This window comes from Podarcis raffonei, chromosome 3, assembly GCF_027172205.1.
Source record: "Podarcis raffonei isolate rPodRaf1 chromosome 3, rPodRaf1.pri, whole genome shotgun sequence".
Taxonomy (NCBI): Eukaryota; Metazoa; Chordata; class Lepidosauria; order Squamata; family Lacertidae; genus Podarcis; species Podarcis raffonei.
Genome location: NC_070604.1, coordinates 34,781,051 through 34,791,833, shown reverse-complemented (window position 1 = coordinate 34,791,833; position 10,783 = coordinate 34,781,051).

Sequence of the window (10,783 nt, the reverse complement as noted above, 5' to 3'; positions counted from 1 at the left end):
TTGGGAGATGGCAAGTACGCCATAGGGTCGCCTCCCCAAAGACTATTGTTCTATTGGTCGATTAGCAAGGCAATCATTTAACAACCAATGTAATGAAGATTTGGATAGATTATGCATCGGGAATAAAATCCCATTGGAATGTGAAATCAAAGGAGAACCTATACAAAGGGAAGCTATTAGAATGATCACAAGGCTTATTTGTGGTAACATTGTTTGATTGGAGCAAAAATAGGTAGATAGCTGTAACTGCATTGCATATATTATAAAGTCTTTTGCCCAGCACCTACACTGATAAATCAGGTTTTTTTTTATAAATACACATAATACACACAAAACTATCGCAAATGCACACTCTATCCTAACTGATAAAATAGTCTTAATAACATATAATTAATGGGTGCTACCTGCTTAATTTGCATTTATATTATTTTAATTTGTTTTTTATAAAGATTAATGCAGGCAAGATGACGCACCGGCATAATCTAAGATATTAGATGAATAAGGCGAATACTCTGTACTTATTAACACCCATGCTGTATTGTTTCATGTAACAAATGCATGGCATCCACAATTGCTTAACTCATTTTATCTCTTTCATCCCCTTCCTTTTACTGCAGGTGTTGTTGAACTCAGCCCAGCCAGTACTGGTAATGGTCAGAGATGATGGGAGTGCTCATTCAGCAACATATCTCATATCTACACCATAATTTTAAATTATCCAGCTTCCCCAAAAGAACCCTGGAAACTGTAGTTTTAAGGGTGCTGGGAATTGTTTCCAAGATTCTTTGGTGCAGGTAATGACTTCGTTCCTTACATTATTTCCTTATATCATTACATGAGCTCTGTTTTTAAACAAATGGTGGTATTTAACTATAAGATAAGTGAACATGTAATGGAAGGAAATCAGTAATTTAATTTCCCAGTCTATTTAGCACACAATGGAATAAAGTGGACTGTCTTATAAACAAGAATCTTTCAATGAAAGGCACAGGAACCCCTAAAAGCCTCAGGGGCATTTTGCCTGCTATTACTGGAGATAAATGTGCTGCAAATGCTTTTTTTTTAATGCCACCAATTTGGGAATAAATTAGTAACAACTTGCATATTTGTTTTCTAAAATGTGGGTTTTATCTAGATTTCCATAATTTTGTAATGACTACATGCTTTTGAAATCTGTTGATGTCACTGCCATTTTCTTGTGAATATTTCATGTAAACTACCGCTGATCAGGACCAGGGGGAGGGGAGAGTCAAAGTCCCCTAACTCCACAGGAGTATTTTGATCTTGATAGGGGCCCACACTGAGAATTAGGGTACACAGATAGGTAGCTAACACCCCATCTCATTGGGCCCTGAATCAGGATGATTATGAGAGTGACACAAATCATATGTTGTTTTCTCAGCATAAAAAAAGTGAGGAAAGAGATAATATCTGACTTCAGGCCAAATGTAGAAGCTAATGCAAGAGAGGCAACCAGTTCATTGTTTACTTATCCTTGCTCTCCTATGATTGATCTGGAAATGTAGCAGAACATATATTTTTATTTTTAAGAACCACCACTGAAAGACTGTTTCAGATGTATCCTATAAGGCTTTTCTGAGCCACTGGAAATTCCGGTTAAAAGAAATACCAGTTGCCTGTTTTCATTTCTGTTTTTATGTAAGCTCAAGCTGTCTTATCTCTATTTTGCAAAATTCTCCTCCTTAGGCAAACAGAGGAAAGTTGATAAATGCAAATATTAACCAGTTTTATGCCAGCTTTATTCTAAACATTCATGTACAGACATGCTTGCTAGTATTATTGGTACTTGTGATCACCGAAAGACTTCAATCCTTTTTGTTGTTGTTGCTTTTTTCATTAAAAAAAACTAATGAAAAGCAGAAATTCTTGCCTCACAGTCAGAATCCCAAAGAGAACACGATTCCCTAATTTAGGAGTGAAGTTCAAGAAATTCTGTGATGTGAAAGCAACTTTTAAAATATATATATATATATAACAAGCAGCAACAGAAGTAGTAACGATCAAAAAGAAAATGTGTGGTTACTTCCATCTCATACATACTTCTTGTAAATATGATCAAGAAGTAAAGCACCAAAATATTAATTAATTTGGAATGATAAACCAATTGTGATAGTTTGGAGTGATCTATCGCATGATTTCAGCATATTGTATAACATCCGTTCAAAACATTTGAAAAAAGATATGTGGGCTGCAATCCTGTGCCAAATTGCCTGGCCATAAAGCTTATTGAGAGGGCAGCGTGGTGTAGCAGTTGCAATTTTGGACTAGGATCTGCATAACACAAGTTCTATTCTTTGCACAGCTATGAAGCTCATTGAATGGCCTTGGGCCAGTCATCATCTGTCCATCCAACTTCACAGAGGTTGACAAAATATTGCGGGGGGGGGGGGGGGCTGTAGGATGTAAAGAAAAGTTACAAAAATGAATTTTATTTTATAAAATTACTCTTATTTACCATATATAAAAACTACTGTAAATAGACACAAAAGGCGTTCTTCACCATTTCCAAACCATTAAAAAACCATTCACCATTTCCAAACCATTAAAAAACAACACCACCTTAGTTGCTGCAATTGTAAAAGAACAACAGAATTTCCCCAAGACAATAGCCAATTTTCCTGCTTAGTCATTTGAACATGTCTTTCCTGTATTCCTAAATTTTGTCATGGGCTGAAGATGGATTGAGAAACAGGAAGAAAATGTTTGTTTTTTAAAAAACTTGATTATGCAGTTGTTAAAGAAAAACAGAAAATAATTCCTGATCATCTCCTGTTCACATCATTAGATATATTGTGTCATATTGATTGGATTTTAAATTGCTTCATACTGCCAAGTGGTTCATTCCCTGCTGGAAGTTATGATATTTCATGTTGTTATGGAAGTGGATCATTTGTTTTTCTAGAACTCCAATAATATTATTCTGATGCTCTGTGCCTGTCAGTTTCACTACTGGTCAGATGACTTCATCAATATTTCTACATCGTCTCACACAATAGTTCCTCATTCCTGACCCCAATAACAAAATATTAGACACCATCACTCTAGTCCAGCAAGAATGACCCAAGCACTGAATTAGGTCACCTTCCATAATGGAAACTCAACACGCAAAAACATGATGCGTCTGTTATTCTCATTGGCTGAATCTCCACATCCTTTACCTCAGCCAAAAGTGGGCCATATCTATTTTGTGATAGTGTTTGCTACCTTTGCTACTCCCTTCCTTTCCAACAGGTGCCTGGCAATAGCAAAGCAAACAGCACTCACCATCTGTTGTGTGTGTGTGTGTGTGTGTGTTTGTGTACAGACCCATAGGGAGTTTTTCCATTGGTGCCTGTCTATATCACACAAATTGCTTCTTTTCATTTTCTTTCGTCTACAGATCCAAATGCTGTTATAGCCACCAAATGAATAAAATAATAGAATCAGAAAACAGAAATTAAGTCCATACCTGGGATACGGCTATTTAATAACATAGTACACTGCAAGATAAAACAGTTGTCTACCACAAAGCAAAAAAAAGTTCCCTTTATGTCCAGAACATGTAATCACCTGAGCTGGAGTCTGTTGGCACTAAAGGAGGGACTTTGTGAAATACTGAATACGTTGAAGCGATAGATTAAAGGGTGTGTCTGATTTTCATGGATTGGCTTCATTTCAAGTCATCCTTGCCAACTTTTATTTAACAGTGAGACTTCCTGGTTGAAATTATCAAATCAGCTAGCTGGAATCATTTTCTGTTCATTATATCTTAAAAAAAAAACACAATAAAAGCTTTCAGACTTTATATATTTTATAAGAATTATTCTACTGTAGCCGATACTGAACTATAGATTAGTAACTTCTGGGAAAAGGAAATACGCCTGCAGTCTATTTCGGGTAGTAAAAGACAAAGTTACAGGAACCCAACTGACAATGAAATGTTTCCAGAAATAATGATTCTTTAAACAAAAAAACAGCTACACGTGTAAGAATATATATAGGTATACATGTATAAGATACAAAACTACAATACACAAATACAAGTTCTCTAAACTTTCTTAGATAACATACTGTATATTTTTAAAAATCAAATTCAAACCTGGAGTCCAAAAGTGAACCATTTCTGAATTGTAGGCAAGGAGCAAATACTCCTTGTTCATACTAATGTTCACGTACTGACCCTTACACAGTGACATTTGGCTGAGCTCTTATATAGGGGATCAGTTGCCAATCCATGTATCTTCAACAGCTGTTATTCTCATAAGTGGCTCCTACACATGAGTAAACCAATTGCTCCAAAGCTGAACTATTTAAAGGAAACCTGCCTTAACATTTACTATCCCTAAAGAGACAGATAACAGCAATGTAAAATCATTTCCAAAAAATGCAGACCAATCTATTTTAGCATTTACCCCCAACCAGAGATAAGGTGTTCAAAGTATATATCCAGTCTATTGCAGAACATAAACTCCCTTCATCTGTTCATGAGAATGATTTGAGAGGGAAATGAGAACTTGATCTATGCCTAGATGGGAAGCCCTGGGAGCCTGTCTAAATTGCTCTGAACTTTCCAAAGAAAGAGCAGTATTTGCAGGAGGAACAAATAATAAGCACACACACGTCGTAACAAGCGGGACCTCCAACAGAATGTTGCAGCATAGAATGTTCCTGTTCAGCACTGAAGCCAGTCGTGGCTTCTTTCAGGATATTCCTCTACATATCAAAGAGCTCCCCCTTTGTAAGGTGAAAATATAAAGATTCTCAGAGTCTCTTTAAAAAATCACATCTGCTCTCTTATCTATGAACAGGATGATGAAGGCAGGAAATTAAGTCCACACAGGGAGAAAATCCATTGAGACAGTTTTCACTGCATCTAAAATTAATGCTAAAGAGAATTGAATGCATCAATTAAAAAAATTAGCATAATTAAGGCCACATGAGTTGCCGGTAATAAAAATCCTTTGTGGTGCAAAAGAACAAAGAATTTCACTAGGTGCATAGTAGAATATTATTATTTTTAAAGCCCCCACAGACCTGGGACTGCCTGTTTCTATGGGTTTCCATTCACTAAGCTGTTGGAAAAGTTACCTGCAAAGTAACGTCTGTGATTTCTGGACTAATATTCCAGCAGCACTTGTCTTTCTCCCAGTTAAGCTGAATTATACAACAATGAATAGGGTGTGTGGATATGGGACTGAAACACTAGTTCTCAATCGCCCTCGCTGTTAGCACAGTCTCAAACTCTTAACGTGGAAGGTTAACCCTGAATCCGGACGACTCCTTGATGCTGAGGTCCCATCTTGCCAGATGAATCTCAGCAGCATGGGAAAGCAGACAGGTTTGACTCGTTTGGCTGCTGTCTCCATATCCTTGAGGTAAGGCTAGGTACCATTGGGCTCGTCCTCCTTTAGTTTCATTGCAGTTTCAAAAGACTGGCATTCTCTTCTGGAAAAAGGAACGAGCCTCCTCGTTCCTGCTAACTATAAGAGAGATGCCTCCAGCAATCCTATAATTCAGATCATGCGTGAAGTATTTTGAAGTAACCCCCCCCCCCAAATCTCCCTAATGTGATTGCAATGCAAATTTATATCTATTTTGTTTTATATAAAATGAAAGCAGTTATCAGTTATTTATTCTGATGAAGTTGCAGCTATTTATATATGTAAGCCAGGCATGAGAGGATCCAACCCCCCAAGCAGGTTGCCAGGAACGGATAAGACAAGGAAAGTTCTTACCAATGCTATTTATTCAATATCCACAGAGAGAGGTTTAGAAATGCAGCCTCTTGGAGTAATGGCGTTGCCCTGAGTGAGTCTCCACCTCCTCCCTCTCTCCCTTCATGCATCATCACTATGGGTGCTGAGAAGTGCCTTCTGCCTCTGAGCTCTCTGCTCTCCTACTTTCAATGCCTGCCGGGTTCTGGGAGAGGGGGGTCTGGAATGCTTTCTAAAGACACTGTGTCCATCAGCTGTCCCCCCCTCTGGTGCTTCTTCTTCCTCTTCTCCCATTATTTCCCAGCTTTCCCCCTCATCTGCCTCAGAGCTGTGATCTCCCTCAAACTCCTGTTGTGATTCTGAACTGTCTTCTTCTTCTCTGGAAGGGTTGGGCTGAGGAGGTGGTCTCCACTATTCCTCCTCTGCCCGGTCCCTGACATCGTATTTATTCAAAACATACCAACACAGGAAGTTCCCTTATACGGAGTCAGACCAGCAATTTTGCTCAGTTCTATCTACACTGACTAGTGGTGGGACACTTTAGGGTTTTCTACCTGGAGATGTCAGTGACTGAACTTTGGACTTGCTCTATTGAGCTACAGAGCTTTCCCCAATATATACATGCCATATTCCATCTAAGATTAAGGATAGATCTAGGACTAATCTATACTGGTCGACTTAAAACGTTATAAATGCGTTATAAGCCTATGACACCAGAGGGCGCTGTAGAGCAGTGTAAAATCGTCAATGTAAATTTGCACTAATGTTTCTTTTTTAAACGTCTTTACAATCAGTATAGATCCAGCCCTATACTGAATTGGAAAATGCTATTTTTTAAAAACTCTCTCTATAAAAAAGCTCTCAGTGCATTTTCTCTTTGGGACGTATTGCAGCTCTACAGCGCCCTCTGGTGTCACATGTTTATAATGCACATATAACGTTTTAATTAGTCCATGTGGCTGAGTCCTAAGGCACTCTGGGAAATGAACATCAACAATTGTTTTTAAAAAGAAATCACATAATAAATGTTACAAGTATAAGCCATCGCAGCAAGGAATCAACAAGACATTTGGTCAAGAGCAACAGAGCTAGGAGAAACCATTTAAGAGTTGGCCCATTGGACCAGAGGTACATTAGCACTATATGGTCATCTCAGCATTATCTGGGAGGGGGCTGATCTCATGGTGCGAGTTGTTTCACAACCTTGGAGAGGACTCTCTTCTGTGTTCTAGTCAGTCCCATTTCTAATGGTGGCAGGATATGGGGTAAAGTCTCTCCCTAGACAGGCAGTATCATCTTGGAAGAGAGGGCCATTCAAATAATCTGCTCCCAAGCTACTCATTGCTTTTGTTGAGTACGGAATTAAAGTGTTATTGGCTCAGAGCCCTGACTTCCAGCTTCTGACACATTTGATTTGTTGCAAGGCGGCCAGCAACAAATTTAGGAGCATAAGGGACCATTGCTTCACCTAGTTCAGTATTGTCTGCACTGACTAACAGCAGTTGCCAAGGCTTCAGAGAGGAATCTTTCCTTCCAGACTCTGGCCTGTACATTCCAGGGATTATTTCTGGGACATTCTGAATGCAAAGCAAGCAACCTACACCCTGAGCAGCAGCCCTTTGTGAAATGCCAGAGAAAGCTTTAAAGTCTTAAACTTTAAGACCTGCAGCTGTCAGACATCAGCACCGCCTCCAACGTAAATAAAGGGAAGCAAACCCTCGTATCTGAAGAAAGATGATAAGTAATAAGAAGCAGTATATTTAAGCATAGTTTGAATTCCCAATTGCAACTCATTTGGAGAGTATGACATCTGGCAGGAAGAAATCAAAGGCATTATATTCCTGCTTCTTAATCTGGAAAAAAATATACAGTGGTACCTCAGGTTACATACGCTTCAGGTTACAGACTTCGCTAACCCAGAAATAGTACCTCAGGTTAAGAACTTTGCTTCAGGATGAGAACAGAAATCGCGTGGCAGCAGTGGGAGGCCCCATTAGCTAAAGTGGTGCTTCAGGTTAAGAACAGTTTCAGGTTAAGAACGGACCTCCGGAACAAATTAAGTACTTAACCCGAGGTACCACTGTAATGGAAGTGAAACACAAAATATTTTAGGGCAATTATCTGATAGCTGAGAAAGGCTGGTTTTCTTTCTGCAAAACTTTGCACAATCCCAGATAAGGTATGTTTAAATTTATAATGGAGTGTTTGCATCAGCTCTCTTTGGCATCCTGATTAGGAATTGAATTGACACTCAAAGCAGCAGTGGTGGGGAGGGGGCTTTGGGGAGAAGCCCATTAGCCGTGCACTTGCCTCTCTCTCAGACGGCTGCTTCCATTGGCGTTCATAAGCTGAACTTGTGAAGTGAGGAGCTGCACTTATGGAGACTCTCAGTGAGATTTTAGAAACCTGATTTTCCAGGATTCTGGGAAGTGTCGTTGTTTAAGAGGGCTGAGAGTTGTTAGGAGGGCCCCCCCCATTCCCCTGACAGAGCTACAATTCCTAGGGATTGGTTGTTAAACTACTCTGGGAATTGTAGCTCTGTGAGGGAAGCAGCCGTCTCCTAACAACTCTTAGCAAACTAGAGTTCCCAGGATTCTTTGAGGGAAGCAGTGACTGCTTAAAGCAGTATGATATGGCTTTAAATGTATGGTGCAGATGGAGCCTCAGTCATTGTTTTCCGATTTCCTTGATGATTTTCTACCCCTCACATTTTTGCCCAATACAGTGGTACCTTGGGTTAAGTACTTAATTCTTTCTGGAGGTCCGTTCTTAACCTGAAACTGTTCTTAACCTGAAGCACCACTTTAGCTAATGGGGCCTCCTGCTGCTGCCGCGCCGCCGGAGCACGATTTCTGTTCTCATCCTGAAGCAAAGTTCTTAACGCGAGGTACTATTTCTGGGTTAGCGGAGTCTGTAACATGAAGCGTCTGTAACCTGAGGTACCACTGTATATGATCTGAACTGAAGTGATGCTGGCAAACTTTCTGAACAAAATTGTCAATGGATGATAAATTGTAAAAATTAACAGTGTTGGAGGGTCTGTTATTGTTTAGAACTGGTAAAACTTCTCTTTGCCAGAGACTTTTCTGCCTGGTTAAGCAATGTGAAAGAGGCAGGCCTCGAGATACACCCAAGGCACTCCCTGCAGGTTAGGACTGAGATGTTTTCATCATACAGCAGCAAGTAACTTGTGATGGCTTATCTTGGTTGTAAAATGAGTTGCTTTGAGATTCAGTTTCTGTGCAGTCCATGTTTTACTTCTTGAAGAAGACTGGTTTCCCAGCCTTGACAAACATTTTCCTTTTCCTTCGTGCTCAAAACAGGCTTTCAAGAAGTGAACACAAAATCAGTCTGATGGTTGCCGCTGACTTCAAACACTTCATGGAGGAATGATCTGTCAACACTATTAGGTATGCTAGCTAAGATGGAGCTTCCTTGTCCAGAAACAATATACAGTGGTACCTCGGTTTATGAACTTAATTCGTTACGGAAGTCCGTTCTTAAACCAAAGCCATTCTTAAACCGAGGCTCGCTTTCCCTAATGAGGCCTCCCGCCTCCGGTGCCCTTCCACCATTCGGTTTTCGTTCGTAGACCAAGGTAAAGTTTGCAAACCAGATGACTACTTCTGGTTTTGCAGAGTTCATATACCGAATAGTTCGTAAACAGGGCTGTTCTTAAACCAAGGTACCACTGTATCACAGGATACTATTTGCATAAGGGAGAACAGGGGTTGCCCATGGCCTTCATCTTGCTTTCTTTCCTGGAAGCTTCCAGTCAGCTGCAGCAAAAAACCGGAAGTTGAGCAAGATGGCCTTTGGGTCTGGTTGGCAAGCATTTTTTCTTACAGAAATGTTTGCAAAATTCCCCTTGGCATGGATGAATATAGTGCATTGTTGAAATGCTCTGACTCTGTGGTCTTGTATTGCTTCTTGTTTGTTGTATTGCTGCTTTTACCACTCTTTTCTCTTTTCACCCACATTGTGGGAGTGCTCAGTATAGTGGGATTATGAAACACTTGCTTTCTAGGTAGCAAGAAGCCAGATTGCAGCCTGCAGGACAAGTTCAGCAACACTAATCCCATGTGGCTCTTTTAACTGTACAGCCCTCTAGTGACCACAAACATACTTACACTAATACACCACAAAGTAGTTCCTGTTTATGACACAGTGACTATTCAGTGTTGACAATCCCAGGTTAGTGCCATGAACCCCAGAAAACATAGACCTGTTTCATCCAGAACTCACTGGAACTCAGTTCTGGCACCTCTCAGGTGGACGTCATTGCCATTCTCTGGACTCAGCTAGATTGGTAAAGAGAAAGTGTTTTATATGCGTTGTATATGTGATATAACACCAGATGGCATTGTGGAGTTCCGTCTTTCCCTACTGGATTTCCCTGTATGAGTTTACAACGTGTTTAACCGAATAGCTTCTTTGAAGTGTCTAGATCTAGCCTAAGAGAACAAGGTAAGTTCTGGCATGCCTCCCCTAGATCAAGTAAAAAAAAAAAAAGAAATAACTAACTAACCAATCACGTCAGTTCTCCCCCCTACCAAAAGCCCTGACCCCCTAACAAAGTCTTGCCCCCCGTCCTAACAAAAGTGCTGGCTATGCCTATGAGTTCCGGTATCTATTTTTCTAGAAAAATAGCACTGGCTTTAATCAATGTACAAACACATCCCAACACATTAGTAATCAGAAAGGGTGAGGAGCAGATCCTGAAGCTGAGACTCCAATACTTTGGCCACCTCATGAGAAGAGAAGACTCCCTGGAAAAGACCCTGATGTTGGGAAAGATGAAGGGCACAAGGAGAAGGGGACGACAGAGGACAAGATGGTTGGACAGTGTTCTCGAAGCTACCAGCATGTGTTTGAGCAAGCTGCAGGAGGCAGTGGAAGACAGGAGTGCCTGGCGTGCTCTGGTCCATGGGGTCACGAAGAGTCGGACACGACTAAACGACTAAACAACAACAACAACAACAAAGGGTGAGGAGAGAGATCAAAGAAAAACTGCTGCAAATTGAACATGCGCAGCAGTCTGAGTAGCATATGGAAATAGTGAACAACAA